The sequence below is a fragment of the Macaca mulatta genome, chromosome 19 (genome assembly GCF_049350105.2).
Source record: "Macaca mulatta isolate MMU2019108-1 chromosome 19, T2T-MMU8v2.0, whole genome shotgun sequence".
In the NCBI taxonomy this organism is placed as follows: Eukaryota; Metazoa; Chordata; class Mammalia; order Primates; family Cercopithecidae; genus Macaca; species Macaca mulatta.
The window spans coordinates 41,498,134-41,520,291 of NC_133424.1; the positions used below are offsets into that span (position 1 = coordinate 41,498,134).

The 22,158-nt window shown below is 47.3% G+C and overlaps 1 protein-coding gene across 10 annotated transcripts in view; it reads left to right on the forward strand.

Moving 5' to 3' along the window:
* The window catches only part of ZNF536 (zinc finger protein 536), a 488,422-nt gene that overhangs the window by 2,569 nt on the left and 463,695 nt on the right, over positions 1–22,158 (forward strand). For 4 of the 10 annotated variants that reach the window (XM_077977120.1, XM_028839573.2, XM_077977122.1 and 1 more), the window contains exon 1: positions 1,010–1,180. The exons of the other annotated variants lie outside the window; for them this stretch is intronic. The gene's annotated coding sequence lies outside the window, so the exon portion shown is untranslated. Of the gene's footprint in view, positions 1–1,009; positions 1,181–22,158 lie in introns of those variants that run through there. 10 annotated transcript variants of the gene reach the window in all.

The window sequence follows — 22,158 nt, forward strand, 5'->3', positions numbered from 1 at the left end:
GGTGCCTCGCCTGAGACGTGATTTGTCAGCCGCCTTCGTTTTCACTTTAGCAGAAAATAAGGCAGCTGCAAGGTGTCCCGGCCTGCGGGGCTCGGGCACCCGGTGTGTCCTGGGGGCCGGGGCGTGTGCGCGGGTGGGAGCCGGCGGCCGGCGGGGCCGGGGCGAGGGGCGAACGGGAGGGGCGGAGTGAGCGAGCGCGCTGTGCGGCCCTCCGGTTCCTCCTGCGCCTTCTCCCGGCAGCCGCTGCCGCCGCCGCCGCTGTGCAATTTAGCAGAAATCCGACAGGGGCCGCGTTTGCTGAGCGCATCCGGCGGCCGGGCAGCCGGAACGGGCCGCCGGGCCCGGTCGGCCGGTGTAGAGGCGGGGAGGGGGCCGGCAGAGGGCACCGGCGGGGAGGGGCGCGGGAAGCAAGCCTGGCCCGAGCGCGCGCAGTCCCCCAACCCTGGTGTCCCGGGCGAGTTGAGCAGCCCCGCGCGCCCTGACCTTGGCGCCCCAGTCTCCAGCCAGGGCTTAGGTGAACTTGGGGTGGGGTGTGCGTGCGTGCGTGTGTGTGTGCGTGCGTGTGTGTGTGTGTGTGGAGGGGGTGGTGAGACTGGGAACGCGCTGTTTTCTTTCCCAGTTTGATATTAGCAACTGGATTTTTACTTTAAGACCGGCTTTGCTCACTGCTGGGGTTGGGGGGGGGGCGATCTTTTCCCATCACTCACATCTTTGTTCATTGTTCACTGAGTGGAAGGCAGGCGACTTAAAGAGACGAAAGAGAGGAAAAAGGGGGGAGAGACGGAGAGAGGAAAAAGAGGGGGGCGGCCAGAAGAGGGAAGGAGAGGCGTGCGGATAGGGCCCCCGCCCCCGCCGGGGTCGGGTTTGATGGTGAAATAGTAAACCCACGCATGGAGGGTCGCCGGGAAAGTGGACATTACCGCTTTAATTAACTTCGAGATGCTCCGGCGGCGGGACCTGGCGTAGCCGTGACGCGCCCCCATAAATCTGCCCGGCCCGGGGCTGCTCCGAGAACTCGTACAGTAGCAGCGTCAGATCCAACCCGTGCCTCCAAGTCCGGAGTCCATTTGCATAATTGGATTTTTTTTTTTTTTTTTTTGCCTCCTTCTTTCTCCCTGAAACTTGTTTGAAAACCCAAGTGAAAACCGCGACGATCTGCACACTCAAAAGCAAGTGCCAAGTAAGTGCCCTGCGGTGGCCTCGGCGCGCCCCGGGGTGAGCGCGCAAAGCCGGGAGCGAGGTGCCGCGAGCCGCGCGCCGCCCCGGGCCGGTCTCGCGTGCTGGCGGCTCGGCGGCGGGGGGACGGCCTCCGCGGGCTCTGGGACTGCCCGGCTGGCTGCCCACACAACTTTTTTTTTTTTTTCTGCCGTCTCCCGACTTTTCGGGCCAGGTGAAGTGTTTGGGCCACGCGTGTACCTGTGGCGAGACTCGGGAAGCGATCTTGGGGGGGCGCGCGGTCGCAGTTGGGCATCTCGCCTGGGTCGGGGGCGGGCGGTCGGTCCCAGTCGCCGCCGCTGAGGGCAGAGCTGCGAGCGAGCGGGGCCGGCTGCTGGTCGCGCCGCGCCGTAGATGCAAGCCTGTAGCCAAATGCTTCCCCCATTATTCTAAGGTTTGTGTCTGCGTGTGCGTGTGTGTATGTGTGTGTTTGCGCTGTGCTTTTAAACAGAAAGAAAAGCAACCAAAACAAGAGCAGGAAGGGCTTTTTCCTTAGCTCGTCCCCCTTCCCCCAGCATCATTTATTTCTTTTGCTTGAAGGAGAGAGTGCAGACCTTCTTTGCTAAAGACAGGGTCACCGAGAGATTGACAATTCTGTTGGAAATGCCATCAATCCTATAGCGAAAACGTAGCTGCATTTATAAAATACCAACCCTTGCCTGATAAGGAAAGTGGTTTCACAGTATCTCAAATTTTATTAAAAATATATAATATTATTGTAATGATTATTTACAGCGTTCAGAACGCAGGGGAAAAGTCGATTTGCTTGGGGAAAGACTAGAACCCTAGTTCCTGTTTGCCGGGCCAGCCTGGGAACTTGCCTGGGGCTGCGCCCACCGCCCTGCCTGGAAGCTGCTGGGGGGGCTCAGCTTTCAGTCCAGGGAGTCGCAGGGGGTCGCCCCTGCAGCCCTCTGGCCTCTGCTCGGGGAGAGCCCAGGGCTTCTGGCTGAAAGCTGCTTTAGTTATGATGTCATTCTGATAGCGGAGTGCAAATGTCTCCTGATTCCACCATTAACCGCCTGGCTGATTTGCTTGGTAATGATAGCACTGACGTCCTGCTCCCTGACAAATGCGGAACCGCCGAGCCCTAGGAATTAACTTTTCCCCCCACTGAGCAGAAACCGGGCTGCCAGAAGTCTCAGCATTGGGCCTCTGCCTGTGGACTTTCTCTGCCTCAGTCCCAGACACTGACATAGATGACAGGCCCCTGGGCCGAGGGACCCGTTTTCCCAAAGTTTAGAAAACTTTTAAGACTTTCATTTCCAGACGACCCTTAATCTGGTCAAACTTAAATGCATTGCGACCAGGCAGAGATATTTGCATGTGGCCGAAGGCCTGGACTCTGAGACCATTGCATGGAAGATTTGCCTCCTACCTTCAGCCCCTTAACTGTGTCTTCATGTTAATATCACTGCAAGTCAAACGGATTTAATGTTGATTTTTAACTAGTGTACAATGATTTAAGATTTCTTTTGATTTACTGTTCAAATGAAATTTACATAAATGTGATGAAAATGAACTTAACATCTGGGCGTATGAGAAAAGGTTAGTCCTTCATATGTCATCTGCAGGGAAAGTCTCTAAAATGCTTTCACCCTGAACTGGGTTTGGGGAAACAGTTCCTGGAGACATAAATGGTAATTATGGGGAACCTGGAGAAAACGCTTTCAATAAATTTGCATTCTGTTGGACTAGCGCTCTGAAAGCCCATCTTGTTCTGTGCCTGGAGTGGTTAACTTCTAAGCAGGCTGGAGATCTTCGCAACTCAGCAACTTAACTGCTGGCCGGGCTGTCTTCACGGAAGACTTGGGGCAGGCAGGGAGCGACAGTCATGCTGTTTTCTGGTCCAAGTCAGAGGCCAATAACCCCCATTATGGGAGAGGACAGAGAGGCAGCTAGAAGGTGCAGCCCGACTTCCCACAGTTGCCCATGGGGTACTGAAGGCAGTGCTGAGATGTGGAATCGTTGCTCACTGAACCCCAAAAAGCTGAATGATTAGGTTTGTTCGCTTTGCCTTAGGTAACCAAAGAAATTTCCATCAGCTCCACGAGCCCATTCAAGTGAACTCTGAACTCCATCTTACTTTTGAGCAAGAGAAGCTTATCTCTGGCATCAGGAAATCAGAATTAAACAGCCTTCCCCAAATGTGGTTGCCTTTTGCTCAAAAGTTGGCTGTGAATGGCACAGGTGTTTTTAAAGTGCCTTGAATGGAGGGGGAAGAAAGACAGCAATGATACTCATGAGAATATAGATGAACTTTTTTTTTTTTTTTTTATGAGAAGAGTATCATAAAAGAAGAAAGCAAATAGATTTATTTTTCCAGGCTGAATGAGGACAATTATAGCTTTTTAACATCTTTGGATTTAGTGTTTTTAATAAGCCTTTTAAGTAAGCTGAAATATCAGCTTGCATTTTGTTCTCAACATTATTTAAAGTGAGACTTGATGCAAATTTAAAAACAGAAGTGAGTTTTCTGCAGGTCGACATTTGTCCATACTAAGGAGAGAAGTTTCTTCCATGGCCTGTCTGCCAGGACCTAGGGCGGACCAGCGCTCAGCCCTGCCTCAGCCTATCTCCAAGTGAGGCCTTAGATTTGCGCTGGAAGGACAGGGATGGTCAGGTGGCATCTCTCAGGCTGTGAAGGCTGGATTTTGGGGTCTAAAAGCAGGGCACAAACTCACTCACATTGCTTCTAGTGGGACCTTGTGAGAGGAGGGGCTTCCTCTGAACTCACACCTGCTGTGTACACTGGCACCTTCTCCAGGATGTGCCAGGGCAGGGTCTGGGCTGAGGCTGTAGAGGAGTTGGAGGGAAGGGAGCAGGGCCAATGGGGAGGAGGGGGAGGGAGGTCTCTGTCTGCCTGGTTGGTCTCACCTGTGTGCTTCATGTGGTACCTGCTCAGGAGTTGTTGGAAGGGAAGCCTTTTGCCCGGGAGAGGGATTGGTGGTTCAGGTCTAGACTCTTCGGGCTGCTGTGATGTTCCCCTTGGTGGCATTGAATGTGCTTAGAGGAGTGAGCAGATAATGTGTGTGGTCAGAATGGGCTAAGCCAGAGAGTGGCCCACTAGGTTGTGGTGGTGATGGTGGTGGTGGTGGTGATGTGTGTGTGTGTGTCTGTCTGTGTGTGCTGGAGAAGGGTGCTGCCTGCTAGAAATACTTGTTCTGAGATGATTTCCTTTTAATCCACAATTGTGCTATCCAGGATAGACTGGTGAGTTTGTAATGCACACATGTGTGTTGGAGGGGTTGGGATGGAAATAAAGGAAGGAATCAGGAAATACAAGAGAATATGCACCCTCAGAATAGAGACGCTAGGAAACACAGGCCAGTTTTCCGAAATCCCCCCCTTTTTTTCCCCAAAAGAAGGCAAACATGGATGGAAGCCCCCCTCAGGAAGGTGGGCCCACCTGGGGTGGGTGTGGGGGCCTCCCCCGGCCAGTTGATGCCATTAACGGGCTCCTGTTGACTGTGCCTGGCGATAAGGGCTGCTGTGGCTGGTTCTGTTGGCTCCCTGAGAGTCTCCTCTTAGTTTTTGATTTTTAAAAAATAATTTTTCAACTTTTATTTTAGCTTCAGGGGGTACAAGTGCAGGGTTGTTACGTGGGTACATTGTGTGATACTGAGGTTTGGGGTACAATGCATCCTGTCACCCAGGTAGTGAGCACGGTACCCAAGAGTTAGTTTCTCAGCCGTTCTGCCCCTGCCTTTCTCCCTCCTCTAGTGTCCCCCAGTATCCATTTTTGCCATCTTTTTATTCATGTGTACCCAATCTTTACCTTCCACTTATACATGAGCACATGCTGTATTTGGTTTTCTGTTCCTGTGTTAATTCGCTTAGGATAATGAGCTTTCACTTTTAAAAATCGCTGTAGATCTCTGGTCTTTCTCTTAGAGTGGAGTTTTTGCTACTATAAGCAGCATCAAGTACTTGGCTTTTCACATGCTCTGAGCCTGCTCGAGGTGGGGTTTATTTTCCCGAAGAGACAAGATTCAGATGTGAGGCTTGGGTGGAACTTAACAGATGAACCTGGGCATCATTTCTCCAGCTCAGGGCACTCGTGGGAGTCCGTGCTGTGCGTTGTAGGGTGTTTGGGAGCGTCCCCGGCTTCTACCCCACTAGATGCCAGTAGCACCCCCCAGCTATGATAATAAAAAATGTCTCCAGACATTTCTATATCTCCCCTGGGGAGAATCAAGCTTATTTCCCACACTTTATGCTCTGGGCCTCGTCTTGGGCCTCTTCAGCGGGGTGGGAGGTCAGCTGTGGTCCTACCTTTGGGGACTGCACAAGCTGGTGGGGAGACAGACATATCCCGGTGCCCTGTAAGTCCAGGGGGCTGGGCTGTGCACCAAACAGGGGAAGACCCAGGGGTCTGAGAGGGGAGAGAACTTCCACATGGTTGAATTGTATCTGAGCAAAGGCATGGGGCCCAGCTCTGACTATTTAGAAGTCAATTGCACATGGAGGTGGTGCCGGGGGTGGGAGCGGGGGGGTTGGGGGGAGAAGCGCATCCCTGGCCCCTGACTGTGACATGCAAACTAAGCGGTGGAAAGCATGGTTCTTAGGCTCTGAGTGAGTTGAGACTGGGCACTTTGCTGGCAGGATAATGATACTTTATTTTTTTTTTTTTTAACTTTAAGAGACAGAGCCTTGCTCTGTCACCCAGGCTGAAGTGCAGTGATGCAATCACAGCTCACCGTAGCCTCAATCTGGGTTCAAGTGATCCTCCCACTTTAGCCTCCTTCGTAGCAGGCACACACCACCACACCTAGGTAGTTTTTAACAATTTTTTTTTTAGAGATGGGGCCTTGCTATGTTGCCCAGGCTGGTTTCAAACTCCTGGCCTCAAGCAATCCTCCCACCTCAGCTTCCCAAAGTGTTGGGATTACAGGCATGAGCCACTGCACCTGGTTGTCCATTTTTGAGTATTTACTGTGTGCAAGGCACAGCTCCTAGTGCTTTACACCTTCCTTATGATGGCAGGTATATATGTCCTGAATTCAGGAAGGGAAACTGAGGCAATGGGAGGGGTAGGTGGTGGATCTAGGATTAGACCCATCCTTTATGTCTCTGGAGTTGGCACGCTCAGCCCATCTACTGCTACAAAGCATCTCCCGTGACCCACGTTCAGCTGCCGTTTCTGGGGCCAGATTCACAGCAGGACCTCTGTGATTTGCTCCTGAGTCTCAAAGCTCATCCACCACACCCTGACACCAGGCTTGGGGGCTGGTAGGGCCAGAGCAAGCACTCTTTGGGGTGGACCAAAGCCTCCAGGTGGGTGGTGGCAGGAAGGTAATGTTGATGCTTCAAAGGCATGAAGAGATGCAGGAAGGAAAATCAGTCTGTAAGTTTCCCCCTTTCCTCTACCTACTATTCTCAGTCTGTGGCTTTCCAACGAGAAAATTAAGTGCCGTTATGACACAGGAGAAATGATCACCGTAGGCTTGAGCTGACATTAACCTGAAAGTTTTCTATCTAGGCATTACAGCTTTGATTACCTGAGCTGTGTTTAGTTGGGTCTTTGATTACCTCGGTGGGCCTGGCTCCTGGGGAGTACATTTCTGGCCCCCTACCTCGTTGCTGGCTCTTAAGCCAGATGCTGGGAGGCCACCTCTCCACTGCTGACTCTGTTTGTCTATTTGGGAGCACCAAGCTCCTTCCTCTTCGCCCTTTTTTTTTTTTTTTTTTTTTTTTTTGAGACAGAATCTCACTCTGTCACCCAGGCTGGAGTGCAGTGGCACGATCTTGGCTCACTGCAACCTCCACCTCCCAGGTTCAAGGAGTCCTCCCGCCTTAGCCTCTCAAGTTGCTGAGATTACAAGTGTGCACCACCACACCTGGCTAATTTTTGTATTTTCAGTAGAGATGAGATTTCACCATGTTAGCCAGGCTGGTCTCAAACTCCTGACCTCAGGTGATCCACCTGCCTTGGCTTCCCAAAGTGCTAGGATTACAGGCATGAGCCACTGTGCCTGGACTCCTTTACATTTTTTAGGCTTTTTGTTGCTTTATTACTAAATTACACACACCCACACACACGCGCGTACACACACACACACACACACACACACACACACACCATGAAGTAACTTTACTTAGGTTGTGAAAGCCCACCTAAAATCGAGATTAATCACAGAAATGCCCATTCAGCCTTAATTATAATGATGGTCTGGTTTGCATTTCTGAGATTCCCTCCTAAGTCCCATAAATTTGAAGGAGAGTTTGGTTCATGCAAGGACCAGATCGTAGGACCCTCGGGAGGTGGCATTAATTCAGCAGACATTTCTGCTTGTGGTTTCCAGGCATGGGAGGAAGGGAAGGTCTGGGGCTCTTCGGTGTAGGTATGCAGAGATGGCCACAACATTGACACCTGCAGTGGCCACTGTTGGGTGCTGACCCCATGCCAGGCACTGCATTCCACACCCCGGGTGCATTATCTTGCTTAGTTCTTTTAACGCCCCAGGGAATGGCCTCCTTGGGGCAGCTTCTGCAGTGGGCAAACTGAGGGGTACAGCAACTTGTTGCCACCCATGGCTGTGGCATGGCCGAGCAGGCATTGGAAGCCAGCTGCATTGGCCTGGGAGGTGCATGTCTCAACCTTGTCTGCACTCCTGCCTCCCTAAACTGTCCTTAGCACTGAGAACAAAATCATCCTTCCAAATAATGTTAACCCGCCTTGAAAAGGAAAGTTAAAAATGTCAACCGGAACTTGCTACTTTGAGAACATATACATTGTTGTGAATTTGTTATTAAGAAGAAGAAAATATTTGGAAACGCTGTGTCAGCTAACAAGTAACTATAGAGACAGCAAACAGATCACAGACCACATAGATATTACATATAAAATTTAATGTCTTTGAAGAGCTTGATATTTAATTTTATCTTCTGAAATACCTAGAAACACTTATCCCTTATCGACTAGAGAAAAAAAGTGGCTTATACAATTTTTGTGTGTGGTTATTTTCCCCAAATTTTAATTCTCGATTAAAATCTATTTAAATCAAATCAGGCAATGTCTTCCAAATTATTATGGAGAGGCCGTCACTTATATGAAGCCTACTGAAGGGGCTGGGAAGTCTTACTGCAATTAGAGCTAAAGTGCTTTAATTCTTTTGCTTCCCCGGCCAGGGCCCCCAGTTTTGGGGTTGTAATCTGTTGATGCCAAGTGGCTATTTCAGCAGCCTTAAATCTGCACCGAGCAGAGGGCATCTCACGGATGGAACATGGCTGGATCTGTTCATTAAACTCAGTGCATGAATTCCACAGCATCAGAGAAACTTTATTCCCCAACGTTTCCACCCGAAAGAGGGTCAGTGCTGGTGGGTGGGCAGTCCCCCTCCAACAGTCCAAGAAGAGTTCAAAAGGTGGAAAAGTGGTAGTGTGGGAATGCGAGGAGGAAGAAAAGCGGCCACATGCCGGCATGAAAGGATTTAATCTGCACAGCCGAAACCTCCTCTGATAGTGGAGGGCTTGCTTCTGTGCTGGTCTTGGCAAAGCCACTCTCTCACTGAGTCCTGCTGCCACCGGGTACCGAGGACTTGTATTTAGCTGGGAGCAGTCTGAAGCCACAGCCTGCCTGGAGCTCTCATGGACATTGCATGCACCATTTCTTAAGCAAAAAGCCAGACACTCCATCTGCAATTCTTTTTAGAGATCATTGGTTTGACAACTTAATATTTATTTTCCGTGTGGTTTTTGTTTTGTTTTGTTTCAGCCCCCCACCCCCACCCCACCCATTTCCTTCTTTCTGGCTTTTTCACCCTGTGTGTACACATTCATCCTGAAAGTATTTTGAAAAAGCTTTTGTTAAAGTTGGGGCGTGGGGGGGCCCGCACAATTGGAATTTTAGTTCCATTTAAAATTTCCTTCTAGCCTGTTTTGAAGGCAGAAGAAGTACAGACAAGATGACATGAACATTTGCATCATCTAAAAATGGATTAAGGCTGCAAGGTAGCAATTTTCCCCTTTAATAACTGCTGCCACCCCAAGGAAGACACAGTGGCTTTCTTAGTAGGTGACAAATGATTGGCTCAGCCAGGGTCTGGTCATCGGGTTGGCATTCCCCATGACACTGCCCTGGGATGTAACGGATGGTGATATGGCTTGTCCTTTGGAGGGGGGTGGTAGAGATGTGCATGCCTGGCCTGTTGGCATGTTTATTCTTTGGCGATGGCTGTCTGGTGAGGTCAAGTAATATATTCCAGATATTAGAGTATGTGCCATCTTCCAAATGCTTCCGGAAGAACTGGTTGCATTTTGACATTCTCCTCCTTTGTCTTTACTGACACCAGCAACTTGATCCACACATCTCAAAATGTTGACAAGAGCTAGATTCTTGTGAGATGTTTTTTTTTTTTTTTTTTCTTCTAGGCACTGCCTGGCTAAGGAGCCTGGCCACTCAGGTGAAAAATACCAGGCCCCTGTGTGGATCTAGGGGACAGCAGGAGTCTGTTGTTAAGAAAACTTTTTCTCCCTTTGCATGATAATATTGCTCAGATGAAAATCACACAATTTTTGTGTGATCTCCAAATACCACCTTCAATAAAATAATTTGTTCATTGATCTGAAGAATGAGTGGTTTCCAGCTGCTTCCTTCCCCGGGACAGACTTTCCCGTTGGAATCTGTCTCTTTGACTCACTTCTGGTAGAGGTTGGCCTCCCGTGGAGGCCATTGTGAAGGGGCCAGGCAGCCTGGGGAGGCTGGGGAGGGAGCCCTTGTTTCTCTAGGAATCAGAGCGCTTAGCAGAATCAAACATAAAATCATAATATGATAATTTGAGCTTAAACGTGAAGGTATTTAGGATCACTGATCTTCATCTTGAAGGTAGGTGAGTGGAATTCTTGCTGGACTGCGGGGTCCAAGGCGACCCTCCGTTTATTAATCTCTACCATCAACTGACTCTTAACCTTTAGAGTAACATGAGGAAACATCATGTATCTTTTCACTGACTATATCATTGTTCCTGAAGTAGGAGAGTCTAAAGGAGGATTCTTTGTGTGCATTTTGTTTGCTAATTAAATTGTTTTTGCAAGAGTTACACAGTCTATGTGTGTTGCTTGATCCATCCATATCTATAAGGTTTTTTTGCATAATTTAACTTTTAGGGATGCTTCCTCCCTCAATAAGATGCTTATTTCATTGAGCTGGAAACGTCAAGTTTGTAAATGAGGAAGAGCTGGAGACACCTTTTGTTTTGTTTTAAAGCACTGTAACACCATGATAAAGAGCTCAGGACCCATCAGATGGCACCAAGTTTGCCATCCAGCCTCACCACTTACAAGCTGTTTGTAAGCAGGGCATTTTGATCTTTGAGCCTCAGTTTTCTCATCAGTAGAATTGGACTAATTCTTTCTCCCTCATAAGGTCATCAGGATTAAAAGAGAAAATGATTAAGGAGCCCTGAAACCAGCTATTCAACGAATGGCCAGCTATTCTTGTTACTTGTTTAATACATTTTGTTGAATATTTTAGAAATAGAAGCCCCACGAAAGGTTGCAGGCATCAGTCATCTGCAGAGCTGGGTGGAGAAGTGCCGTTCCTCCTTCCTTCCTGGCTGGTCTTTGGAGTGATGTACCTGGGAATCAATAAATATTGGCTGATTGATTTCCTATGGTTCTGAAGATGCATTTTAAAGGGTCAGCTGAGTTATGGATGGGTCTGGGGTCCAAGTCTTCACTAAACAAATATTCTCACTCTAACCCATCAAATGTTAGCACCATGCTTCTAGGCCACGCACATGATCGCACATGAAAACACATACATACACACATGTGTACTGGTTGGTTGCTGGATTCCTGGTAGGGACATTATAGACTGTGCTTTCCATCTTTTCCCTTCATTTCTTTCTTTCTTCCCTCTTTTCCTCTCTCCCTCCTTCCCTCCCTTTCTCCCTCCCTCCCTCCCTCTCCCTCCCTCCCTCTCCCTCCCTCCATCTATCCCTCCCTCCATCCCTTTCTCCCTTCTTCCTCCTATCTATCTATCTGTCTGTCTATCTATCTATCTATCTATCTATCTATCTATCTATCTATCTATCCATCCATCCATCTATCTATCCATCTATCTGTCTGTCTAGATATATAAAGTGTATCCTGGGTAGGATTGGCACTGTGAATGAAAACAGAAATGCTTTGAGACTGTTGCATCAACACAATAGGAAAATGAAAGCAGTGATGTTCTCCTAGTTTCCAGGTTCCAAATTAAATACACACACACACACACACACACACACGTATATACATACCAGAGACTCCCCTAATTATTATATTGGTATATATTCAAGTGTTGATTTCAAAGCAGCCTAACTTAAGCATGAAGTATAAAATTAATGAGTTGAATCTGTGACCATTGCATTCCAGATGAGTCACCCAAGAGAGAGGTGGGGAGTTGAACAGAGCTCCTTTACTTTCTCCCACAGAGGAAAAGGTAGAATTCTGGGCTGGCTTTCCCTCACCACAGGGGATCCCAAATCCAGGCCAAAAGGAAAATGCCAGTCTCTTTTGGAAAGTAGAGAATGCCCTAGTGATGCTGTATGAAGAAGCAAGACTCCGTCTTCCCCGGGGAAATTTGAAACCAAGATGGGGTCCTGTCAATGACCCTCTAGCATTTATTGAGTGCCTATTAGACAGGTGGTCTTGGGCTTTGAAATGCAATATATTATTTAACGTAATTCTGAGAACACTCTCTGTCTTTTGATGGAGAAAGTGAGGCTTATCCGTGGTGGTGTGACTTGCCCAAGGCCAAGCTGCTGGTAGGTAGCAGTGCTGGGCTCTGTCTGAACGGAACCTATGTTGGTGACACATAGTTTGCATGCCCTTCAGACTGGGGCTCTCGGCACATGGCCTGGACCTTCTCTGCACATGGGGTTTCCTAGAACAGACCTGGTGGTTGGAGAATTGACAGTCATGGGACAGACATACTTGTTGTAGTTGCAAAGATTCTACCATACTCACTCCTTGGACCCTAAAGGGGAAGACTTGTCCGGTGCATTTGTGAGCATGGGAATTATTTTGCTTCTTAAAATGCATTTAAGTCAAAGGCCTGGGAATTACAGCAGAGGCTAGCATCCCATCTTCTGCTTGTGGGTGAGGAATGCTTCTTCCCATGTTCTACAGGCATCTCCTATATTACCAGGGCACCCTTGCCTTTCCTGTCCCCGCCCAGTGTCTCACTCTTCTCTCAGGCATCAGTCCAAATGCTTCTTGCTCCATGAAGCCGTATTTGAACACCAACCCATGCCCAAAAGAGCGCACATCACAATGCTGCGTGAGGCAAGTTTGCCTTTCATCTGCTCTCACCCTCGGGGTTTTGGGAGCCAATCTCTCCAGACTTGCCAGCCAGCCTTCTATGGAGTCATCAGGGAGGTGTACCTGGCCTTTATTCCTACTTATCATCTGTGAGTTATTAACGCAAACCAGATGTAAAAGTGTTGACGTTGGTTGTGTTGTAAGAATTCTGAGGGGCTGGGCGTGGTGGGTCACACCTGTAATCCTAGCACTTTGCGAGGCCGAGGCGAGCAGATCACTTGAGGTCAGGAGATCGAGACCAACCTGGCCGACATGATGAAACCCCATCTCTACTAAAAATACAAAAAAAAATCAGCCAGGTGTGGTGGTGGGCACCTGTAATCCCAGCTACTTGGGAGGCTGGGGCAGGGGAATTGCTCAAACCTGGGAGGCGGAGGTTGCAGTGAGCCAAGATCATGTCACTACACTCCAGCCTGGGTGACAGAGCAAGACTCTGTCTCAGAAAAAAAAAAAAAAAAAAAGAATTCCAAGGGACTGTCTCTGCTGGTCCAGTGTCTGGTCTCCACAGCCCCAAGGGGACTGTATCTCTTCAGGGGAATGGGTTGAGGGGTATCTGGGCCCCTCCCAGGACCTTGTCCCAGGACAGCTCCCAGCTGCAGGTTGCTCTGCCTGGGAGGAGGCCTAGGAGTGCCACCGCATTGCTGAGCCAGCCTGACCTCCCGCTGGCCTGCACATGAAAGGCTCCAGAGACAGTATCTAGCTTTCTAGGGGCAGCCTGGAAGAACCTCCAAGCAGCTGGACTAAACAGGCTCTGAGAGGGAAGCATTGCTAGCAGGCCATACAGCAAGGAGGGCTTCATGGACCATCTCCTGAAGGGTATGAGGTACTTAGACCTCGGTCCTTAAATATTAGTTGAATGGACGAACAAGAAGTTAAGGGCACAGTGTTTGGTGGGTGGAACAGCAAGAATACAGGTGTGACAGTAGGAATTGGTGCAGTGATCTGGGAACAGCCCTTGGGAAGGACATTATTGTGGGCAACACCTGCTAGACAGGCTTTGAGATTTGGAACTGTTTGGAGTCCTGGGGACAAAACAGTGAACAGACCGATTCAAATCTGGGCTCTCATGGAGCTTCCATTCTGGTGGGAGGCAACTGGCAATAAACAAATAATTCAGGCCTGGAGCAGTGGCTCACACCTTTAATGCCAGCACTTTGGGAGGTTGAGGCGGGAGGATCACTGGAGCCCAGGAGTTCAAGATCAGCCTGGGCAGCATAGTGAGACCCCATCGCTACAAATAATAAAAAAATTAGCTGGGTGTGGTGGTGCATGTTTGTAGTCCAAGCTCTTCAGGAGGCTGAGGTGAGAGGATCACTTGAACACAGGTCGAGGCTACGGTGAACCGTGATTGTGCCACTGCACTCCAGCCTAGGTGACCCTGTCTCAAAAACAGAAACAAAAACAAAACCAAAATAATCCAAATACATTGTATATCAGATGGTGACATGTGTTATGGAGAGAAATGAAGCAGGGAATGGGGATACAGCAGAATGGGAGTGGGGGTGGCTGTAATGTCACACCAGTCGGGCAGGAAGCCTCACTGAGAAGCTGGCATCTGCGCCTGGCCTTGGCGGTGGATACCAGGATGAGAGCACTCCAGGCTAAGGAAAGGGCAAGTGCAGAGCCCCTGAGACGGGACTGTGCTAGGTCTGTCCAAGGAGCAGCTGTGTGGCTGGAGTAAAAAAGGGATGGAGAGAGTTAAATTAGCAGAGCCCACGGGGAGCAGGCTTCCTATCTCACTCCTCTCTTACTGAGCTCTGGGCAGCGCCACCAGGCTCTGCAGATCTTTGCTGAGTGTCTGCTATGTGCCAGGCACCTGGACCTGACCCCTGTGGTTCCTGCTGCTCTAGAGAGACAGGGAAGTATATGAGCCATTTTAACCGTGCCTGCGAAGACTAGGAAGGGAGAGAACCCAGGGCTGTGGGGACACCTCTTCACCTGGGTGGTCAGTGGAGTCCTCTGGGAGGACTCAGGGTGAGAAGAAGTCAGCAGAGAACAAGGTAGGGAAGATTTCCAGGCAGAGGGAATGGCCTATGCAAAGGCCCTAAGGTTGGAAAGATCTTGGTGGCGCCATCTTTCTTTGCATGGGGAAGGGGACATCTAACTGGGGTTGCTCTCCCTCTCTGCTGTGAGCGCTGCCTGTTGAGGGGTATTTCCAGTGGGAAGGCATCCATGGGCCACTGTGGTCGTCTCTGTCTGATACCCTCTCCTGTGTCCAAAGTCAATATCTTCCTTCCAAGTGGCCCTTCCCTCTTGCCTTCCTTCTATTCTTCTTCCTAGGCAAATATCTACCAGACATTTACTCTGTGCCAGGCCCTTAGAGAAGTGAGAAAATAAAGTTAGCTGCAAAGATAAAAACAATCAAGCTCTCTCACAGGGTAGTTCCTGTTGGGGTTCACAAGGGATTCTGTGATGCCTGGCTCCCCTCTGCCTCCCGGTCGGCCACCCCCAGGTTTAGGGGGTGTCCGTTCACAGTTATTTTTGTGTGGCAGCGTTGGGTTAGACTCGGTTGTGCTTCATGCAGTCTAAAGGGTGGGAGGGTACATCTTGAGTTTCACAATAGTATTTTGGGTTCCTCTTTCCTATACATGGCTGCGGTGGTATTCCATGTTCCTTCCATCCTTTTCCATCCGTGACCAGGAAAACGACACAAAGCAGGGTCCCTGCTCCCAGGGATTTGTACTTTATTTAGGACCTGACCTTTTGAGGAGGTTCTTACTCCCCATCCCCAGCTCTTCATCACGAAGACCTGTCGCTTTCAAGAGAAGGACAGGTTGGCAGGAAAACCAATCCTTGTTGGTATCGCCTGTAGGATCACACGGGACGTTTTGATTTGATGTTGAACTTGAAAGTACATCTCATGCCTGGCCTTCCGATTCGTTACTTAAATTATTACAATGTTAACTTTTTAATTCTATTCTTATGATGTTTTTTAGTGGAAAATGAAATATGCCCTGGCTCTTTGGATACTGAACTTTTTTTTCTCATTATTTGGTTTTAAACGGTTAAGTAAATTTCATTAAATAACTGTAAACATTCCAAAGAGTCCTGCATACATATCGTATTTCACATCATCGTAACTTAGATGCAAAATATTAAAATGTAAATGACTCAATAGAAAAATTATGGAAACAAATGCATGACTTTTATTACACTTTTGGAAAAGTTGCTTAAATAGTTCTCCTTCCTTCGCAAAAATCTATGATGAGTTAAAAGAAAAAAATGTTTTAAGACACTATAAAAAGCAATCCTTAAGAATAAAGCAACAGACCTTGGGAAACAGCTTTTTTTTCTAATTTTATCTGTTCAACTCTGTGAATATATGTTGGCAATTGTCCACTCATTAATTTGATTATATTAAAGTAAGCCATATAAACATGAATATAATTATTATAATTTTAAAACATTAGTTAGAACAATATTGTTACCCAAGTACATAATAGATAGAGATCTAAATTTAGGTATCATGCATTATGAAATTTGAACCAACAGTTCTTCTTTTTCCTGTTAAGAAATATTGCAGTCTGTAGTAAGAATTGTCTGGGAAACATTTGATATTTTATTTTAGTCTCTACCACAAATTTCCATGTGATTGTTCTATATTAATCACGAAAAGTGACACGAGATTCCTTTTCCATAATAAATAGCAAGTAATGTAATAATAACAAATGATAACGCTAATGAAAAAATTATATTTTTCCCCAACTTACAGAAGAGTTCCAACAATAGGTAGGATAAAATAAAATCAATATTTTGACAGTGCTCTATTACGTCTGGCTCATTAATTTGGAGACAACTTCTCTGTTCAATCCCAAATCACAAAGTGTCAACAAATAGTAGTTTTAACATCTACTCTCATTCCAATGCATTTAATGCTTTGCAAGTTATTTTTAGAAGAAAATGATTTTTTGATTCTGCAGATGTATAGAGATTGCATTGTGTAGGTTTTTGTCTTGGGGAACAATGAAAAACTTTTGCCATTGCAATTTGTATTCAAGAGATAGTTCATTCCAAATTCCAGTTCAGCACAATCTTATATAGTTTTTCCTATATATATTTACATATATGAATATGTGTGTATGTGTGTGTATACTCTTAAAGGCCATGTTCATTCATGTTCATTAATTTCATGCAAAGTTTTCCTTAGCTCCCTCTTCTCTTAGAAGAATCTACAGTTTCTGATTTCCAAGTACCGATTGTCAGTTGATTAAGGTCAATGCTAGCACTTATTCAGGCTCTTATTGACTGGGGCCACGTGATAGATGTGATTGATTGGCTTTAGACACAGGATTGCTAATTTCCCATTGTAACAGTCCTTTCCACCTAACCCATCCCTCATCACCCCGAGTTCTTCATAGAGTATTTAAGAACGATGCACCCGCCACCCCACCCCCGCCCTCAGGTGCTGTTCTGTTACATTAAGGCCGAATTCCATCCTCACTTGTGTAAAAAAAATGTGTGTATCACTGCTGCCTGTCTTCCTTTGTTTTCCAGGGATCACAAAAGCCTGGGATTTAGAATAGCAGATAATAACATACAGTGCATATTATTGATGCTGCTTTAATTGTCTTATTGACAACTCACTTGAACTTGGAGAAGCATGCTAATATTTATCATCCTGTGAACTCATGTGCATTTTCTCTACTCAAGCCATAATTACAGAAGAATTTCGAAACTCAGATGTCTGCCTGCCACACTGCCTCACCTTCCCTGTGTTTGGACAAAGGCTTCCAGACCGCTGCATTGCCAGCTCTCTTTGCTCCTTGCCCCTTAAGCTTTTAGCACCCTCTGGACACTTCTCCCTCTAGGGGAGATCTGGCTAATTAACACATTGACCAGCACCTGGCCAGGGTAGGGGGTGGCGATGTGACCCACCTGAGGAGTTGCAAGGAGGGCAGCATTCGGGTTGCCCAGTGGTTTTTTGTTTTTTCCAAGAGACAGCTGTTTCTTACCTTTAGGGAAATGCCAATGGAACACATTAGAGAGATTTAGAACAGGCTGAAGCTAGAATTGAGGCCACTGTCTTGGCTAGGAGACAAAAGTCCATTTAAGGAGGGTTTTGACAGGCTCAAGTCAACAGATGGAGCCATCACCATCTAACTCATGTCTACCTAGCTGTCCCCATCTGCCACCCATGCCGCCCCATCCACCAGGCTCCAGCCTCACTGGTCTCCTTTCAGGTCCTTGGACACACAGGCTCCATCCCACTTGAGGGCCATGGCACAGCTGTTTCCTCTGCATGGGACCCCCTCATCCTCACCTTTTACCTGGCTGCCCCAGTGCAATGCTCAGGTCCCACTCAAGTGGCACATCTTCAGGGAGGCCATTCCTGTCCTCTTCTTCTATCCTATCCCAGTCATCTACTATCTTGTCCTTTTCTGTTTTCCGCTCAGTGCTTATCTTTATTGACTTTAATGATTATTTGCACACTTACCCATCTCCTTCCCTCCACAGGACTAGACTCCCCAAAGCCAGGGACCCTAACAGTCTCCTGAGGTCTCTACTCCCAGCACCCAGAGCAGCGACTTGCAAATGGCAGTCCATTAATAAATATGTTTTGTAAGAATGCTACTTTCCTAAAAGAAAATATAAATTTAGGAGTGTGTCCTTGACCCTTTGAGAACAATGATATGTCGTGAAACAGACTGTCCCATGACGCATCCTTTGTTCCATTGTTAGAGATGGAAGTCACAGCTGTGACTCTGTCCCAACCCACCACGAGGTTGCCGTGATGGAAGTGCAGAAAGAAGGTTGTCTCTCTATTGAAAATATATTAGTGTTATTGCCAAGTTGTTTTCCCTTTGTAGGGGCACTGGCTTAATCAAGGGTGCATGTTATGATAGGGACTGGCTTAATCAAGAATGTTTCTTCTGGCTTGGGTTTTGGCCTCGAAAGCCTTTTCTCTGAAGCTATTTCTCCGCCTATGCGGGTCTGAGGTTGACCACGCAGTCCCTGCTGCGGGCCTCTGCCTTGACATCAGTACGTTGGGCACGGAGCGTTGGAGTCAGGTTCTTTGTCGCTGCTGAGAGCCAGCTGTGTGGGGCCCTGATTAACACAGATAAAGTTGTTAGTCGCTCTGCGTTCTTGTCTTTGGCAGTGCTTGATGGGGGTCCCTGGGCAGAGGCGTCGTGGAGACGGGAGAAGATGCTGTCCCGGCCCCCTGATTGGTGAGCCGCTCATCTGACTGATGAGTGAGGTGGAGTAACCCCACTGGCTTCAACGAGACACTCGAATCACAGAGGATGATTGCAGAAGGGGGAAAGGACTTTAAACCTATGTCACACCCTGTTGCCCCAGTGTCTCCCGTCTTGGGGAGCTTACGATGCTTGTGCAACTTGAAGAATCTGTTTTATGAGAGTGTTGAGATTGTATCATTTCCCCACAAGTCAACAACAAATGAGAATTCTTGCAGAAAAATAAAAGACGGAAGGAATCGGGGAGGGAAAGAAGTCTCGATTTTCTCCCATCTATCTCATAGAATCCTTCTGCGGCATCAAATGTTTTCCTTTTATCCATATTATTTCTTTACTGGTTAAATAGAAATATCCTTTCCCTGTGTACATATTTTCTCTCAAGTAGACTGCATGCTTCCTGGGGGCAGAATTGTTCTTTTTCTTCCCATAGTGTGCCAGTGCCTTGCCAGCTACACACTGCCCCCGTCCTCACCACACAAGAGGTCTGGCACCCGGGGATGGGCGGTTTGGGATGGGTGAGGAAAGTAATAAAACCTTAATGAGTAACAGAAGTGAATGAAGAGTGTGGGTCTTTGGAAAATATTTAGAATAATCTCCTGTTGAATTGTTCATGATTTATAGACCTCTTGGGCTAAAAACTATTTGCTATCTATCTGGTTGCCAAGGCTAGCTTTTTTCTTTTCAATTCAATGAGTAAAAAAGTGGACTCATTATTATTATTTTTTCAAATAAGGACCGTAAGAGTCTACCAGGGATATTTGAAGCCACTATTATTCAAAGTCAGAACATGCGGAAGTGAAATTCTCATCATGAATGGGTTCCTTGATATAGAAATTAAGAAATCCCTTGGCGTTGTGTTGTTGGCGATGACCTGTCGTTACTTGCCTCCAATTAAGGAAGGGAGTCCCACGTCCCCCGGGTTCTTCCAGATTTCCACTGGGGTTTGGGCATTGCCTCACTGGTGTCTGCCTCCCCACCTCTCTCCCCCAGTGTGTTCAAGTCTCCAGCTTCCTGTTCCACTGTGACTTCAGCTGTTTGATGGTGTGAATGAAAATAAGATATGTATTCAAGGGCACCCCCGGGTGTGCCCCCATTGTAGGCCAGGTGACAGTTCACAGTCAAACACAGGGCAGAGGCAGAAATCCCAGGTCCTGGCCTTTCTTTGGTGATTCACTTGGGCTCTTTATTACCTCCGTGGGATCTGTTTTCCCGTCTGTAACACAGGGGAGGTGTGTAAGAGACCAAGAGCAGATTGAAGAATCATTAGGGATGCTTGTCAGGCATGCCGGTTCCCGAGCTCCACCAGGAGAGGCAGCTTTGCAGCGGGTGCTGTTGTCCATAGACTCCACTCTGGTCCAGGTAACCCTTCCCAGTTCTTCTCTGATAGGTTACACCTCGAACCTAGGGACATAGTTAAACATCCACAGCTGGGCGTGGTGGATCATGCCTGTAATCCCAGCACTTTGGGAAGCGGGAAGATGGCTTGAGCCTAGGAGTGGAGCGAGGAGTTCAAGGCCAGCCTGAGCAACATCTCAAGAGCCCGTCTCTACAGAATATTTTAAAAATTAGCTGGTGTGGTGGTATACGCCTATAGTCTCAGCTACTTGGGAGACTGAGGTGGGAGGATGGCTTGAACTCAGGAGGTTGAGGCTGTAGTGAGCAGTGATCAAGACACTGCACTCCAGTCTGCGTGACAGAGTGATGCTGTCTCACTCTCGCTTATAGAAAATTATAAGTAAATAAACATTAGCAAACCTTATTTATTGCCTCCTTGGTTTTCTCCAGATTGTCTCAATTAGTGACATTTAACCAAATCAGAGAGTATTTCACGCCATAATCACAGAGGCAATTCTAGACCCTTATCTGCTGAGACCCTGTCACCTTACAGGTGCCACAGACAGTGGCATCAGGAAGTGAACCGACCTGGGCCTGTTCATGAAAGAGTCACATGTAGCATGTTCACTGAATCTCCGTGTTTGAATTCAAACCAATAGAAAATAACAGAAGATGACAAGGAAATGACTATGATTTGTCAATAGCCTCATCTGTGATTTTAAGAACTTGTAGCTTCGAAGATTTCTTTTTATCTTTCTTTTTCTTTCTTTCTTTTTTGTTTTTTTTTTTTTTGTTTTTTGGGATGGAGTCTTTCTCTGTCACCCAGGCTGGAGTGCTGTGGCATAATCTTGGCCCACTGCAACCTCTGCCTCCTGGGTCCAGGCGATTCTTGTGCCTCGGCCTCCAAGGAGCTGGGATTATAGACACCCGCCACCATGCCCTGCTAATTTTTTTTTTTTTTTTGGTAGTTTTAGTAGAGATTGAGTTTCACTGTGTTGGCCAGGCAGGTCTCAAACTTCTGGCCTCAAGTAATCTGCCTGCCCCCACCTCCCAAAGTGCTGAGATTATAGGGGTGAGCCACTGAGCCCGGCCAGAATCTTCAGATTTCTATCCGGTGAAGTTGGGGAGATGTTCTTGAAAGGTATAGCTGCAGTGAGCATGTGTGATTAGAAAGAGATTTCTAACCTTTCATCTTATAAACTGCCCATCCCATAAGAGTTAGAAATACTCTTCAGAACTCCCTAATGGAGCTAGTGGGACAACACGTTATTAATACTGTTCCAGGTATGTCTGGCTTTTGACCTTGGCCAGCAGTGGTTCTGAGGAGTGATTATTTCTGATGCCTACTAGATGTCATCTGTTAACAAGGAAGACCCTTGAGTATGTCTACTCTCCTTCCTTTTGTCTTTTTAGCACCCTTCCCCGAGAAGTTGGGTGACATTAAAGAGGAAGGACAAGTCACTACCGTGTGCCGATTTCATATCAAATACAAGAACTCCACTTGCTGCCAAGTGGGGGTTTAACCTCTCCCAGATCTTTGGTTGTGCATAATTAATGCATCATTCAGCATTTGACTTTTGTGCCTTTCATACAGATTTAATCTTAAAGGATGCCTCTGGGTTCTGTGCTCACAAAAGCACCTTCCACGTATTTCATGGCTTTTGCTTTTGAGTTTTGGGGAGACCCTTGCTTGAGTTTTCCCAGAGAAGATGATCTGTATGGATACAATGCTCAATCTCTCTTAAATTATTCAGCAACTATTTACTGTGCTTCCAAATGGTTGGAAATGAGTGGCTACAATATAGTTACTATTACTAATACTAATATTAGTATTACTATTGTAGACAGGAAAAGAAGGAGGAGGAGGAGAAGGAGGAGGGGGAGGAGCACAGTGAGGAGGGGGAGGAGGATGTGGATATTTTAACATGCCCCTGTGGCATGAGTTCTACAGGTAACTTCCCCTGCATTTTGTTTTGTTTTGTTTTGTTTTGTTTTAACTGAATCTTCAGCAGTCCTGTGAGGCGGGGTCATCAGTTTGATTTTCTAAACAAAATACCTGGGGCTCATGACTTACCAAAAGCCACATGCAAAAAGAATGACTTGAGGCTGG